Source organism: Bos indicus, chromosome 2 (assembly GCF_029378745.1).
Source record: "Bos indicus isolate NIAB-ARS_2022 breed Sahiwal x Tharparkar chromosome 2, NIAB-ARS_B.indTharparkar_mat_pri_1.0, whole genome shotgun sequence".
Lineage (NCBI taxonomy): Eukaryota > Metazoa > Chordata > Mammalia > Artiodactyla > Bovidae > Bos > Bos indicus.
Window position 1 is genome coordinate 116,423,951 of NC_091761.1, and position 17,071 is coordinate 116,441,021.

The 17,071-nt window shown below is 37.2% G+C and overlaps 1 pseudogene; it reads left to right on the plus strand.

Moving 5' to 3' along the window:
• Window positions 1-17,071, plus strand: part of LOC109576963 (oxysterol-binding protein-related protein 9-like) — a 155,520-nt pseudogene that overhangs the window by 106,377 nt on the left and 32,072 nt on the right.

Sequence of the window (17,071 nt, forward strand, 5' to 3'; positions counted from 1 at the left end):
CTTTCCTAAAGATACAACTTAGCAATGAATGACATGAAAAAGACCTATTTACCCACTATATGTATATATATCCTTTTATATACATAAATATATGGATAGATTCATAAACACTTCTCAGCAAAAAGTTTGGAAGGGAAGATATGCTAAGACAAAGATATTAAAATCCCATTAATTACAATGGAACTAACGGTGAGATAAGATACCTAGATTTTGATTGGCTGTAGATTTGAAGTGCCAAGGTGACATAGAAGGCTCAAAGTAAAAACAGTATTTGAGGTAAGACTGGAAAAATGGGAGAGAGACATTAATAACTGGAGGAAGGAGTGTTCTAGACAAATAGAAAGGGAGTTTCAGAAACTCTATCAGCAGAAGTCTACCCCCTACCCTCCAAGAACTCCTGTGCTCTAAGGTCAATGAGGCTACAGAGAAGTGAGAGAGGAGGGAGAAGACGAGAAATAATAAGAGAGATAGTGGTACTCTTTCCCCTTAACTAGTTGTGCCAGGGCTTGTAGGCCACTTTAAGCCTCTTAGTTTGGGAGAGAAGGTCCCTAGTGGCTCAGCTGGTAAATAAATTGCCTGCCAATGCAGGAGACACAAGAGACGTGGGTTTGATCCCTGGATCAGGAAGATATCCTGGAGAAGAAAATGGCAACCCACTGCATTATTCTGGCCTGGAAAACTCCATGGACAGAGGAACCTGTCAGGCTACAGTTCATGGGGTGGCAAAGAATTGGACATGACTGGGCACATGTACATGCATGAAGGGCTTTGAATTGAGGAGTGATGTGATGTGACTTGTTGGTCAAAAGATCACTGAGGAATGTGTTGAGGATAGACTGTAGGGGACAAGAGTGAAAGCAAGGAGATCTTTTATACTTGAGTCTTTGGCAATATTCCAATTGATTGTGGGGTGTGTGTGTGTGTGTGTGTGTGCGTGTAAGGGCAGAGAAGGAAATGGAAAGAGCCAGATTCTGGTTCTATAATGAAGATGCCTGTATAGGATTTGTAGATGGTTGCAAACTGAGTGTGTAAGAGAGAAATTGATAGTGACTCTAAGATGTTTGGCTTCAGACATTGAAGAAAATTGACTTGCCATAAATGAGATGGAGAAAACTGTAGATAGAGCAAATTTGGGAAGAAAGATCAGGAGCTATTTTGAACATGTTAAATTTTAAGATGTTTATTACACAATCTGATTGAGATCCTGAGTAGATCATTGGATGTACCAGCGTCAATTCCAGAAGTCAGGCCAGGTTAGATATATAAAGGTGGGAGTCATTATCATCTCATAAATATTTTATAATTTTCCTTTTATGATGAATATATGACTTAAAATAGATATTTCTGAAATGAGTTTAAATATTAGTACATATATTGATATCTAATTTTATTTTGTCATGTCAGAAAAATGTCTTTCCTCTGATCCTGATCTTCTGAGTTTAGTTCATAGTCAGTCTGTAAAATTTTCCATGTGTGCTTGAAAAGAATTCACTGGTTTTAGGGTATATACAATGACTTTTAATTGCAAATTTCAAATATGGATGGGTATTAATTTATCCCTTAAATAACTTAAGCATTAAATTTTATCAATTTTAAGAAAGATATATTCTATACATGTGAAAAGTGAAATATTTTATATTTAATTTTATCTCATTTTTAATGTTTACTTAATGTATTTTAAGGCTTTTTAAATGAATCTGTATCAGTTCAGGACTGTAAAACCTACATAATGAAATTTCTCTTTTATAATAAGCTTTCCTTAATAATGCTTCTGGAAATGGAGTCTCTTTTTTTGGACAGCTTTTAACTGGTATTCATATAGTATAGCTTTTCCATCTTTTCCCATTCCTTTCCCTCAAACTTTCTCTTTTCATTATATAACTATGCTTATTTTTCTGATATTTTCAGTCTTTTAATATGAGAGTTTAACTCATTAGCATAATCACTGGCACTTCAATTTATTTCTTCAATTTTCTTTTTGAAAAAATGTTATTCTTAAAGTCATTTAACTGCTTTTTTTGTCCTTCCCTGCTTTCTACTAAATCGATCAAATTTAATATACTCTATATTGTATTTTTGGTTCTCAACTACTTTGGAAATTACACATTCATCTTCTATTCTGTCAGTAAACATAATTAAATAATATAATCAATAAAAAATTCTCTGACTTCTGAAAAGTTTAAGAATGTTAGAATCTCTTACCTATAATTTTTTCCTACATTCTCCATCTTTGTTTGAAAATATATGTATTTTCATTTATCAATGATGCCTCAGTAAGTTTTCAAATTCTAGGTTGACAGCTATTTTCCCTCAACATTTTGATGCTCTTTGTCTATTTCCTATGTTTTCATTTACAACATTTGAGAAGTTTGCTGCTAATTCAATTCCTAGTCCTTTGTAAGTAATACGTTTTGGATCTCTCTGCCTTTGAAATTTTCTTTTGAGGTTTTTGCTTGCTCATTCATTATCATGTGTCTAGGGGAAAAGTTATTTTATTTATTGAACTAAGAAATCATTTTTCACATGACAGACTGGTGTGTGTTCAATATATACTATCTGTTGCGTAATAGTTCAAGTTAGTTCAACTCTTTCACCCAGCCTCCATCTAGCTGAGGTAGTAGATGACTTGTTTAAATGAGTTGATATATGCAAAAAGCTGAAAATAACATTGATACACAGTAAAGGCTATGTACATTTCTGCCATAATAATAAAATAATATTTATAAAGATGTATATAATGAAAAGTATAGAAGTCAGAGAAATCACTGATATCTGAGGGTCAGTGTGAAAAACACATGAAGACCAGGGTGGAATTACTCTGAGACCAGTCTAACTAACATGACTATACCAGCCATTTGGTCAACATGGTAATTAACATGTACATTTAATGGTATCATTAATAATATATATTGGGGCTTTCCTGGTGGCTCAGATATTAAAGCATCTGCCTGCAATGCAGGGTTCAATCCCTGGATCAGAAAGATCCCCTGAAGAAGGAAATGGCAACCCACTCCAGTACTCTTGCCTGGAAAATTCCATGGATGGAGGAGACTGATAGGCTACAGTCTTTGGGTTTGCAAAGAGTCGAACATGACTGAGCGACTTCACTTAATAATATAATCACAGAAGTTGTCTTAGAAGATTAACACCTGTCCCTACAATACAAGAGAGAAGGTAATTTCAAAAGTAGAGAATATAACATGAATAAAGCATATTAGGCAAAATATTAGGTAGTAAAAATATTAGATACAATTATATGAAATTATTTTTTAGGCCAAAAGTGGTCAATACTGACAATTTTGTATGGTTTAACAAATAAAGCCTTTAAAATAAAAAGTCTACAGGTTGGGATGGACACGTACACACTGCTATTAATTAAAATAGATAACCAACAAGGACCTAACTGTAAGTCTAAGTACTTCTGCATAGATAGAAATACTTCCCATCCAACAGGGTTTTAAGAGAATTAGGTGTATTACATACATACAATTATCTAGACAAGATAGTGAAAAACAATAGAGACCCTGAAAGAAATCTATGCCTTAGAAACAGACAAGTAAATGGAGATAATCTCACTTATCTTCAGCATTTCAGAAGACAACTAACTCAATCAAGACAAATAAGGGAATTAAAAATCAGATACTGGGTTAAGGGTTTACCTACAAATACTAGTATCCAAAACATAATGGCAATTATTTGGTGAAGAGAGATTTGTCATTTACAGAGTCTATAGTCTTACTACTTATCTTAACAAGTTGTTGGTTATACTATATATAGTTCACATGGATGTCATTTTCTACTTTACCTCAATTAACTATGTCTTCCTGTCCAGAGACCAACGTTAAGGAATCTCTTGCAGGTAATGCTGAAGCAGAAATATTTGCCTCCAGATACACTCAGCCAAATTGGTTCATATATAAAGGGGGTACTTGCCATGGTCTAGAATCTATGCAAGAACTGACTTTAAGAGCATAATCAGGTAAATTAGTTTCATAAAAGAAATCATCATGAACTCCTTATTGCAAAATTCAGGCTTAAATTAAAGAAAGTAGGGAAAACCACTAGACCATTCAGGTATGACCTAAATCAAATCCCTTACGATTATATAGTGGAAGTGACAAATAGATTCAAGGGATGAGATCTGATAGAGAGAGTGCCTGAAGAACTATGGACAGAGGTTTGTGACATTGTACAGGAGACAGGGATCAAGACCATCCTCAAGAGAAAGAAATGCAAAAAAGGCAAAATGGTTGTCTAAGGAAGCCTTACAAATACCTGAGAAAAGAAGAGAAGCAAAAAGGCAGAGAAAAGGAAATATATACCCATATGAATGCAGAGTTCCAAAGAATAGAAAGGAGAGATAACAAAGTCTTCCTCAGTGATCAGTGCAAAGAAACAGAGGAAAACAATAGAATGGGAAAGACTAGAACTCTCTTCAAGAAAATCAGAGATACCAAGGGAACATTTCATGCAAAGATGAGCACAATAAAGAACAGAAATGGTATGGACCTAAAGAAGCAGAAGATATTAAGAAGAGGTGGCAAGAATACACAGAAGAACTATACAAAAAAGATCTTCATTACCCAAATAAACACAATGGCGTGATCACTCACCTAGAGCCAGACATTCTGGAGTCCGAAGACAAATGAACCTTAGGAAGCATCACTACCAACAAAGCTAGTGGGGGTGATGGAATTCCAGCTGAGCTATTTCAAATCCTAAAAGATAATGTGAAAGTTCTGCTCTCAATATGCCAGCAAATTTGGAAAATGCAGCAGTGGCCACAGAATTGGAAAAGGTCAATTTTCATTCCAATCCCAAAGATAGGAAATGCCAAAGAATGTTTAAAATGAAAGTGAAAGTTGCTCAGTTGTGTCCAACTCTTTGGTACCCCATGGACTAGACCATGGAATTCTCCAGGCCAGAACACTGAAGTGGGTAGCTGTTCCCTTCTCCAGGGGATCTATTGAATCAAAGGATCGAACCCAGGTCTGTCACATTGCAGGCGGGTTCATTACCAGATGAACCACCAAGGAAGCCCAGACTACCCAGGCAATGTTCAAACTACTACATAATTGCACTCACCTCTTGCTTCCCTGGTGGCTTAGAGGATAAAGCATCCGCCCACAACTCGGGAGACCCAGGTTCGATCCCTGCGTAGGGAAGATCCCCTGGAGAAGGAAATGGCAACCCACTCCAGTACTCTTGCCTGGAAAATCCCATAGGCTATAGTCCATGGGGTCACAGAGAGTCGGACACGACTGAGCCACTTCACTTCACTTCACATGCTAGTAATGTAATGCTCAAAATTATCCAAGCGAGACTTCAACAGTATGTGAACCGAGAACTTCCAGATGTTCAAACTGGATTTAGAAAAGGCAGAGGAGCCAGAGATCAAATTGCCAACATCTGTGGGGTCATTGAAAAAGCAAGAGAATTCCAAAAAAAATTTACTTCTGCTTTACTGACTATGACAAAGCCTTTGACTGTGTGGATCACAATAAATTGAGGAAAATTCTTTAAAAGATGGAAATTCCAGACCACCTTATCTGGCTCCTGAGAAATCTGTATGAAGGTTAAGAAGCAACAGTTAGAACTGGACATGGAACAACAGACTGGTTCCAAGTTGGGAAAGGAGTTTGTAAAGGTTGTATGTTGTCACCTTGCTTATTTAACTTTTATGCAGAGTACATCATGCAAAATGATGGGCTGGATGAAGCACAAGGTGGAATCAAGATTGCCAGGAGAAATATCAATAACCTCAGATACACAGACGACACCACCCTTAATGAAGAAACTAAAGAGGGACTGAAGAACCTCTTGATGAAAGTCAAAGAGGAGAGTGAAAATGCTGGCTTAAAGCTCATTATTCAAAAAACAAAGATTATGGCATCTGGTCCCATCACTTCGTGGCAAATAGATGGGGAAACAATGGAAACAGTGACAAACTTTATTTTGGGGGGCTCCAAAATCACCACAGATGGTCACTGCAGTCATGAAATTAAAAGACGCTTGCTCCTTGGAGAAAAGCTATGACAAACCTCGGCAGCATATTTAAAAGCAGAGAGACATTACTTTGCCAACAAAGGTCCATCTAGTCAAAGCTATGGTTTTTCCTATATTTATGCATGGATGTGAGATTTGGACCATAAAGCAAACTGAGCACTGAAGAATTGATGCTTTTGAACTGTAGCACTGGAGAAGACTCTTGAGACTTGGAGTCCCTTGGACTGCAAGGAGATCCAATCAGTCAATCCTAAATGAAATTAGTCCTGAATATTCATTGGAAGGACTGACGCTGAAGCTCCAATACTTTGGCTATGTGATGCAAAGAACTGACTTATTGGAAAAGACCCTGATCCTGGGAAAGATTGAAGGCAGGAGGAGAAGGGGAAGACAGAGAAGAAGGTTGGATGGCATCACCAACTCAATGGCCATGAGTTTGAGCAAGCTTTGGGAGTTGGAGATGGACAGGGAAGCCTGGTGTGCTGCAGTTCATGGATTTGCAAAGAGTTGAACATGACTGAGTGACTGAACTGGAGTGAACTTCTTGTAATTGATAGTTGTTGCCTCTCTTTTCCTCCAAAAATTCTCTTACTGGTCACTACTATTTCCATTTAAAAAGGGTCACTTAATAAATGGACTCCAAGTCAATTTTTTTTTTACACTGAGCAAATGCAGTGCGATTCTTCAAAAGATATTGCATAATATCAGGTAAAACACATCAAACAGATTCCTACACATCCATGCAAAATCAAGTGAAGGCTGCGGGTGAGTGCATCTTCCTTCTCTTCTACTAAATAGTAGTTGAAAAAGTGCAGTACCTCTTAAAGCAAGAGGAACTTAACCTGGTGACTACAGCTGGCACTGCTGTGTGATATACAAAAAAGCTGTTAAGAGAGTCAATTCTAAAAGTTCTCATCACAAGGAGAAAATTGTTTTTCTTTTTTCTCTTTTTCCTTCTTTCTTTTATTGAATCTCTATGAGAAGATGAATGTTAGGTGAACATACTGTGGTAATCAGTACAAAACATATGGAAATCAAGCCATCGTGTTGTATGCCTTAAACTTATATAGTGCGTGCAGGCTAAGTCACTTCAGTCATGTCTGACTCTGTGCAACCCTATGGACTGTAGCCCTCCAGGTTCCTCTGTCTACTGGATTCTCCAGGCAAGAATACTGGAGTGGGTTGCCATTTCCTTCTCCAGGGGATCTTCCCAACCCAGGGATGGAACCCTAGTCTCTTTGGCACCTGCATTGGCAGGTGGGATCTTTACCACTAGCACCACCTGGAAAACCCAGACTTATATAGTGATGTATGTCAATTATTTCTCCATAAAGCTGGGGGAAAAAAAGAGGACCTTGCTAAGGGGAAGATTTAAGTGCAGAATGTAGAAGAGAATGTTCCTTTGGCCATACGCTCTGTGGGTGTGTCACTGGCAAAGCACAGTGTTGGAAAGAAGCTGAAATTCAGTGCGACACACGTTTTGTTTTCCATTTACTGTAGGGGAAGCAGTAAGTGAGAGTGGTTATTAAATTATCTCATAGAACATGAAATATTTGTTACAGAATGAAGATTAGAGTATGGTAGCAATTTTTAAAAAATATTCTCTTCTTTTAACCATTTTACAATAAATGATGCACCAAGGCATTCCATCAATAAGCATGTTTCTTCTCAATCTCATATCTTATGAAACAGCAATATTAATAACTGACTTTGAGAAAAATATTTATGCCTGGCACCTTGTTTAGTTTTAACGGCCTTATGTCATTTAATCATAGGCACAGTCTTAAGTGTGCAGTACTATGATTTACTGATAAGGAAACCAAGGCTTAGAGAAGTTGTATAAATTACTAAGGTGCATGTGACTAAATGGCAGAACTAGGATTTAAAACAAAGTCTAAATTCAGAATGTAACCACAAGCCACTAACTTTTCTCCTGTAGAATTCACAATCTGCAGTTCATAACTTGTAGTGAACTATGTCCACATACAGATGGCCCCTGACTTATGATGGTTCAACTTAACTTTTCGACTTTGGAATGGTGCAGAAAAGACAGGCATTCAGTATAAACTGTACTTCAAATTTTGAATTTTTACCCTTTCTCCAACAGCAATATATGGCCTGATTATTTCTAGTGTGTGTGTTAATCATCAGTCATGTCTGACTCCTCTGTCCACGGAATTTCCCAGGCAAGAATACTGAAGTGGATTGCCATTCCCTTTTCCAAGGGATCTTCCCCACCCAGGGATCAAGCCTAGGTCTCCTGCATGGCAGGGGGAGTCTTTACCATCCCATCTGAGCCACCAAGATAGTCTGTAGTGATGCTGGACAATGGAAAGGTGTATCAGCTCTTAGTCTGCCAGTTGATCATGTGGAGAAACAATGAATGCTTCACTATCATTCTTAACCCAGACAAAGTAGAAGAAGATCTGTGTTAATTAGGATGATATTAAGCTAGGAACAATAAATTCCACCTTAACTGTATGAATGCTTTTTTAAGGTAATCAGATGCTACTAAAAATATCTGAATATTCATTGGAGGGACTGAAGCTGAAGCTGAAGCTTCAATACTTTGGCCACCTGATGTGAAGAGCCAGCTCATTGAAAAAGACCCTCTGATGTTGGGAAAGATTGAGGGCAGGAGGAGAAGGGGGGAACAGAGGTTGAGATGGTTGGATGGCATCACTGACTCAATGGATATGAGTGTGAGCAAACTCCAGGAGATAGTAAAGGACAAGGAAGCTTGTTGTGCTGCAGTCCTTGGGGTCACAAAGAGTCAGACATGATTTAGCAACTGAACAACAATAACAAAAATGTGAGCCAGAAGAATCCTTTTTTCATGGACAGCTTAGATAGAAATTGTCTTTACTTCTATGTATGTTTGTGTTTTTTATTTTCTCCACTGGTTATGTTACATAGTATTTTGTTATCATACAAAGATTGATTCATAGAAAAATAAAATGTTATATTTCATAATTTCAGTCAGTTCATTCCCTCAGTCATATCTGATGCTTTGCAACCCCATGGACTGCAGCATGCCAGGCTTCCCTGTCCATCTCCCACTCCTGGAGCTTGCTCAAACTCATGTCCATAGAGTCCCCTTCTCCTGTCTTCAATCTTTCTCAGCATCAGAGTCTGTTCCAATATGTCAGTTCTTCGCATCAGACAGCCAAAGTATTGGAGTTTCAGCTTCAGTTCAGTCCTTCTAATGAATATTCAGGATTGACTTCCTTTAGGATTGACTGGTTTGATCTCCTTGCAGTCCAAGGGACTCTCAAAGGTCTTCTCTAAATTTCATAATTTAGAAGTCTATAATTTTCAAATTATTTAGTCTTAATATTATTGCCATTATGACCTTGATACTTTCCATCCAATTTATAAATAAAGTTGTCAATATCCACTATTGGATATTTTTGACCCAACTTTTTAATTTCAGTCAGTATTATATGAGTTTGTAGGAATCAAAAGCTAACTTGTAGAAATAATGAAAGAAGGAGATTTTTCTTTATCTTTTAATTTTGCTTCAGTTCAGTTCAGTTCAGTTCAGCTCAGTCATGTCCAACTCTTTGCGACCCCATGAATCGCAGCACGCCAGGCCTCCCTGTCTATCACCAACTCCCAGAGTTCACCCAAACCCACGTCCATCGAGTCAGTGATGCCATCCAGCCATCTCATCCTCTGTCGTCCCCTTCTCATCCTGCCCCCAATCCCTCCCAGCATCAGAGTCTTTTCCAATGAGTCAACTCTTCGCATGAGGTGGTCAAAGTACTGGAGTTTCAGCTTTAGCATCATTCCTTCCAAAGAACACCCAGGGCTGATCTCCTTCAGAATGGACTGGTTGGATCTCCTTGCAGTCCAAGGGACTCTCAAGAGTCTTCTCCAACACCACAGTTCAAAAGCATCAATTCTTCGGCACTCAGCCTTCTTCACAGTCCAACTCTCACATCCATACATGACCACTGGAAAAACCATAGCCTTGACTAGACGGACCTTCATTGGCAAAGTAATGTCTCTGCTTTTGAATATGCTATCTAGGTTGGTCATAACTTTCCTTCCAAGGAGTAAGCATCTTTTACTTTCATGGCTGCAATCACCATCTGCGGTGATTTTGGAGCCCCCCAAAATAAAGTCTGACACTGTTTCCACTGTTTCCCCATCTATTTCCCATGAAGTGATGGGACCGGATGCCATGATCTTGGTTTTCTGAATGTTGAGCTTTAAGCCAACTTTTTCACTCTCCACTTTCACTTTCATCAAGAGGCTTTTGAGTTCCTCTTCACTTTCTGCCATAAGGGTGGTGTCATCTGCATATCTGAGGTTCTTGATATTTCTCCCGGCAATCTTGATTCCAGCTGTGTTTCTTCCAGTCCAGTGTTTCTCATGATGTACTCTGCATATAAGTTAAATAAGCACGGTGAAAAATCTGTTGTAGAAATAACATATACTTTTGAATAAGAATTTATTAACTTAATAAATTCATAAGATTTTGTTTCAGCTCTTACATTTGCCAAATGATAATAAAACAGCTTCAATTTATCTAGCTGTTGTGAGGATTAAATGAGATTACATGAGCATAGTTTATTAAGAAAAATATTTTTTAACCTGAATAAGTAATACATGGTTATAATCTCATGGTACCAAATTAAAGCCGTTTCCTTGACATTCACCTAGAAAGAAGCATGCAGAAATAAGTTAAAATATCAAGACATATATCGAAGAAACAGTGGACCTAATCCAGGTGATTTATGAAGAAAAATCAATGCAAGATTATTTTCTTCTGAGTGGGGCAAGATTTGTGAAATTAAATTCAGTGGAAAAGAAATGCATTCCTCATATTCTGCTGGGCTTTAAACCTCCATTTAAAACAATAGCTGTTATTTATTGTTTTTAAAAATGAAATTAGCTTACAGAAAAATAACCTAAGATGTATTGGCAAACTTAAAATATGAGAAGTAGAAATGGAGGTGAGGGGTGTTAAGGAAAAGTGGAGGGAAGAACATTAAATAGAAATATTGGCTACCAGATTTTCTGGGGCTTCAGTTAAGGCTAGAAAGTGTTCTGTTTGTAGTTGGCACGAGCCCATTTACATATTTAACATGGAGAGAACTTCAGAGTTGGGATGTTAATTTTTAATTTTACAAAATGAAAATATCCTTCTCATTTTATTACCCAAAATAGATCATGCTCAGTTAAAATGTAATTCAAACAATACAGAAAAAAATAGTATCATGAAGAAAGTAAAATCTACCTCCCAGAGATAATATTCAACGTTATGGTGAACTTGTGCTTAGACATTTCTTTATGCATTTTTATTTATATGAAAACCTATAAATGTAGATATAAGTTTTCAGAAATTAAAAGTGGGCTCATATTCTACATGCTGTTTTAAAACATGCCTTGACAATCTGGTGTGGGCATCGTTCCATGACACTAATATTGTTTTACATATTTTTCTGAGTTTTTTTAAGTATACGCAAAGAGAAGTACACAACTCATAAGTGTGCAGCTAGAGGAATTTTTCCTAAGTGGACATACTCATATATACATAACCTAGGAGAAGGAAATGGCAACCCACTCCAGTGTTCTTGCCTGGAGAATCCCAGAGATGGGGGAGCCTGGTGGACTGCCATCTCTGGGGTCGCACAGAGTCGGACACGACTGAACTGACTTAGCAGCAGCAGGCTGAGATAGAGAACATTACCAGCAGTCTAGAAGTTTCCTTTATGTCTCTCTTCAGTCCTTACCCTCCATTGCCACTAAAAGTTTGTTGTTCCTTTGTCTTCTGGCATCCACCATTCCTACAGGCTGACTTTTCTCCTTAGAGAAAGCATCTTTCCCCATCCCCACCCAAACCCTAGTTGCTTATGAGATGTTCTCAGTTTTGTTTTCAGTGGTTTTACTATTGTGTAAATGTGTGTGTGTTTTAACTAGTTGAGGGATAATTTTAGCCATTAGCTCTTCAATTTTGAGGGTAATCTTTACTCATTGTTTCTTCTTTTGTTTTCTGTCTCATCTCTTTGGGGTATGTTATTACATATATGTTAGAACATGTTATCTAGATTCTTTTGTTCTCTGTTTTTTTTTTTTTTTTCTATTCTGTTTTGTTGTCTGTTAACATGGATATTTTCTATTAATCTTTCTTCCACTTCCTGGTCTTCGTTTCTATTAAGTCTAAAAGTGTTAGTCACTCAGGCATGTCTGACTCTTTGCGACCCTGTTACTCAACTGTAACCCGCCAGGCTTCTCTATCCATGGAATTCTCCAGGCAAGAATAATGGAGTGGATAGCCACTCCTTTCTCCAGTTCAGTTCAGTTGCTCAGTAGTGTCCAACTCTTTGCAACCCCACGGACTGCAGCACGCCAGGACTCCCTGTCCATCACCAACTCCCGGAGTTTACCCAAACTCATGTCCATCGAGTTGGTGATGCCATCCAGCCATCTCAGCCTCTGTCATCCCCTTTTCCTTCTGCCCCCAATCCCTCTCAGCATCATGGTCTTTTCCAATGAGTCAACTCTTCGCATGAGGTGGCCAAAGTATTGGAGTTTCAGCTTCAGCATCAGTCCTTCCAATGAACACCCAGGGCTGATCTCCTTTAGGATGGACTGGTTGGATCTCATCTCCTTGCAGTCCAAGGGAATCTCAAGAGTCTTCTTCAACACCACAGTTCAAAAGCATCGATTCTTCAGCACCCAGCTTTCTTCACAGTCCAACTCTCACATTCATACATGACCAATGGAAAAATCATAGCCTTGACTAGATGGACCTTTGTTGGCAAAGTAGTGTCTCTGCTTTTTAATATGGTATCTAGGTTGGTCATAATTTTCCTTCCAAGGAGTAAGCATCGTTCTCCAGAGGATCTATCAAACCCAAGGACTGAACCCAGGTCCCCTGCATTGCAGACAGATTCTTTACCATCTGAGCCACCAGGGAAGCCCTAAGTCTAACCCATGCTGAATCTACCTGCTGGGATCCTAATTTCAATTATTACATTGCTTTAGCTTTAGAATTTCTACCTGGTTATTGAAAAATAGTTTTCTAATGATATTCTTCACCTTTAATCTATTCATTGAATGTTAATTACATCAGGTAAAAGTCAGTACCAGGTAACTTCAAATAAGTGGACTGTGATATTGTGTGACTGGTTTTTTGAGGGGAGGATTGTTCTACTTCTTAGACTGCTTTGTGATTTTTTTCATTTAAATGTTGGACAATATTTATAAAAAATTGAAGACTTTGGATGACATATATATATATATATACACATAACATATATGTGTATATATATATATATACACACACGTACATAACATATGTGTGTATGTGTGTGTGTGTATATATATATATATATATATATACTTTTTTTTTAAAGAAAAGTTTTACCTATCCTCTATGATGTAGCTGAGTGCAAGCACATCACCTTAATGCTGTTGAGAATGAGTCTACCTTGAGGCTGGGTTGCAGTTTTTCAGCAGGCTTTAGTGTACATCTAGCTCATCCTGTTTATTAGGAGTGAAACTCTCCATGGGACATAGCCGAGAACTAGAATTTTTATTAGGGATGGTTTGGTGGATCCTAACTTTAATTTTCTTGTCTTCGAAGACCATACTACTCTAAACTCAGTTTTTATACCTAGAAGACGTCTGCTTATATTTCCAGTTTCTCTTCCTTCTCAGTTTAAGAATTTCACAAATTCCATGCAGCTGAAACAGATAGTACTGCACTTCCCGTCCTTGTTTCTCATCTTTCTAGGGTTTGGTTCTTCAAACTGATTAGATAGGCAACCCCAAATATCACATCTGCCCGCTTGATTCCCTTGGGATTTTCAGAAGCTTCTCTTTCTTCTCCACCATATAGTCTTGGCCTTCTGCTGTGTTTCTCAGTTTCCTGCCCTGCATCAAGGACCTTCAAATACTCTTTGAAAAAAGCAGCTTACAGCTTGTCACTTCACCCCTCTGATGTTCTGTTTTTTCATGGATATTGTCTACTTAAGTCTTGGGTGGTTCATCAACTCTCTGATAATTTCAAACAGATATTATGTGGGTTTTACCTGTATTTTCTAATTGTTCTTGGCAAAAGCATTGGTCAGCCACAAACTACTGTATCATGATTGGTCATAAAAATACAAAACTATTTTTAGTTCCTAAATAATTGCATGAATTATAGTAGGAAAAAATGGTATAAATATTTCCCATTGGTTTGATTTCTAGTCAAATGAAATAGCTTTTTTTAATGTGTGGAGACTATTTTTTCTGTATTTTATGTGTTAATACCTTTGAATATTTTTCAATTAGCAATTTCTTTTTATTAATTATAAGAGCTCTTTTTATGAGTTATTTTTAGTTAAAAGTATTAATCTTCTAAACTTCATATAAGTTAAAATTATTTTCCTAGTTTATTTTTCAATCCAACTTTGACATTTTTGATGTCTAATCATTTAAAAAATTATGTGACCTTTATTTTTCTTCTTACATATGATTTTGCTCTATATGGCTCTTACAAAGGTTACCTCTATCACCAAAATTGACATTCATCTGTATTTTATGAGTAATATTATTTCATATTTTACATTCATGTATTGATACCTCTGGAATTATTTCCATGAATTGGTGTGAGAAACACATACTTCATTTTTCCTATTTTTTTAAATTTTATTTTATTTTTAAATTTTACATAATTGTATTAGTTTTGCCAAATATCAAAATGAATCCATCACAGGTATACATGTGCTCCCCATCTTGAACCCTCCTTCCTCCTCCCTCCCCACACCACCTCCCTCCCCATACCACCTCCTTCCTCCCTCCTCCCTCCCCATACCTCCTCCCTCCCCATACGACCCTCTGGGTCGTCCCAGTGCACCAGCCCCAAGTATCCAGTATCGTGCATTGAACCTGGACTGGCATCTCGTTTCATAGATGATATTTTACATGTTTCAATGCCATTCTCCCAAATCTTCCCACCCTCTCCCTCTCCCACAGAGTCCATAAGACTGTTCCATACATCAGTGTCTCTTTTGCTGTCTCGTACACAGGGTTATTGTTATCATCTTTCTAAATTCCATATATATGCGTTAGTATACTGTATTGGTGTTTTTCCTTCTGGCTTACTTCACTCTGTATAATAGGTTCCAGTTTCATCCACCTCATTAGAACTGATTCAAATGAATTCTTTTTAATGGCTGAGTAATACTGCATTGTGTATATGTACCACAGCTTTCTTATCCATTCATCTGATGATGCACATCTAGGTTGCTTCCATGTCCTGGCTATTATAAACAGTGCTGCGATGAACATTGGGGTACACGTGTCTCTTTCCCTTCTGGTTTCCTCAGTGTGTATGCCCAGCAGTGGGATTGCTGGATCATAAGGCAGTTCTATTTCCAGTTTTTTAAGGAAACTCCACACTGTTCTCCATAGTGGCTGTACTAGTTTGCATTCCCACCAACAGTGTAAGAGGGTTCCCTTTTCTCCACACCCTCTCCGACATTTATTGCTTGTAGACTTTTGGATCGCAGCCATTCTGACTGGTGTGAAATGGTACCTCATAGTGGTCTTGATTTGCATTTCTCTGATAATGAGTGATGTTGAGCATCTTTTCATGTGTTTGTTAGCCCTCTGTATGTCTTCTTTGGAGAAATGTCTGTTTAGTTCTTTGGCCCATTTTTTGATTGGGTCATTTATTTTTCTGGAGTTGAGCTGTAGGAGTTGCTTGTATATTTTTGAGATTAGTTGTTTGTCAGTTGCTTCATTTGCTATTATTTTCTCCCATTCTGAAGGCTGTCTTTTCACCTTGCTGATAGTTTCCTTTGATGTGCAGAAGCTTTTAAGGTTAATTAGGTCCCATTTGTTTATTTTTGCTTTTATTTCCAATATTCTGGGAGGTGGGTCATAGAGGATCCTGCTGTGATGTATGTCAGAGAGTGTTTTGCCTATGTTCTCCTCTAGGAGTTTTATAGTTTCTGGTCTTATGTTTAGATCTTTAATCCATTTTGAGTTTATTTTTGTGTATGGTGTTAGAAAGTGTTCTAGTTTCATTCTTTTACAAGTGGTTGACCAGTTTTCCCAGCACCACTTGTTAAAGAGATTGTCTTTAATCCATTGTATATTCTTGCCTCCTTTGTCAAAGATAAGGTGTCCATATGTGTGTGGATTTATCTCTGGACTTTCTATTTTGTTCCATTGATCTATATTTCTGTCTTTGTGCCAGTACCATACTGTCTTGATAACTGAGGCTTTGTAGTAGAGCCTGAAGTCAGGTAGGTTGATTCCTCCAGTTCCATTTTTCTTTCTCAAGATCGCTTTGGCTATTCCAGGTTTTTTGTATTTCCATACAAATTGTGAAATTATTTGTTCTAGCTCTGTGAAGAATACTGTTGGTAGCTTGATAGGGATTGCATTGAATCTATAAATTGCTTTGGGTAGTATACTCATTTTCACTATATTGATTCTTCCAATCCATGAACATGGTATATTTCTCCATCTATTAGTGTCCTCTTTGATTTCTTTCACCCATGTTTTATAGTTTTCTATATATAGGTCTTTAGTTTCTTTAGGTAGATATATTCCTAAGTATTTTATTCTTTCCGTTGAAATGGTGAATGGAATTGTTTCCTTAATTTCTCTTTCTGTTTTCTCATTATTAGTGTATAGGAATGCAAAGGATTTCTGTGTGTTGATTTTATATCCTGCAACTTTACTATAATCATTGATTAGTTCTAGTAATTTTCTGGTGGAGTCTTTAGGGTTTTCTATGTAGAGGATCATGTCATCTGCAAATAGTGAGAGTTTTACTTCTTCTTTTCCAATTTGGATTTAGAAATGGTTAGCTAGTAATTTCAGAACCACTTTATAAAGTATGTATTTTTTCACATTTATTTTTGATATCAAAATTTTCTTATGTTAACCTATATTTATACGTTAAATTCTTTCATAATTTAAATGAATTTAAGACTTTTTATATTATTTTATATTTACAATCTAATTTTGTATATCTTTAGAATAAACTGAAAAAGTGATTTCTGAAAGAGTGTGTCTTCATTCTTGCTCTTTTCTCTGAATATTCCCAGCCATA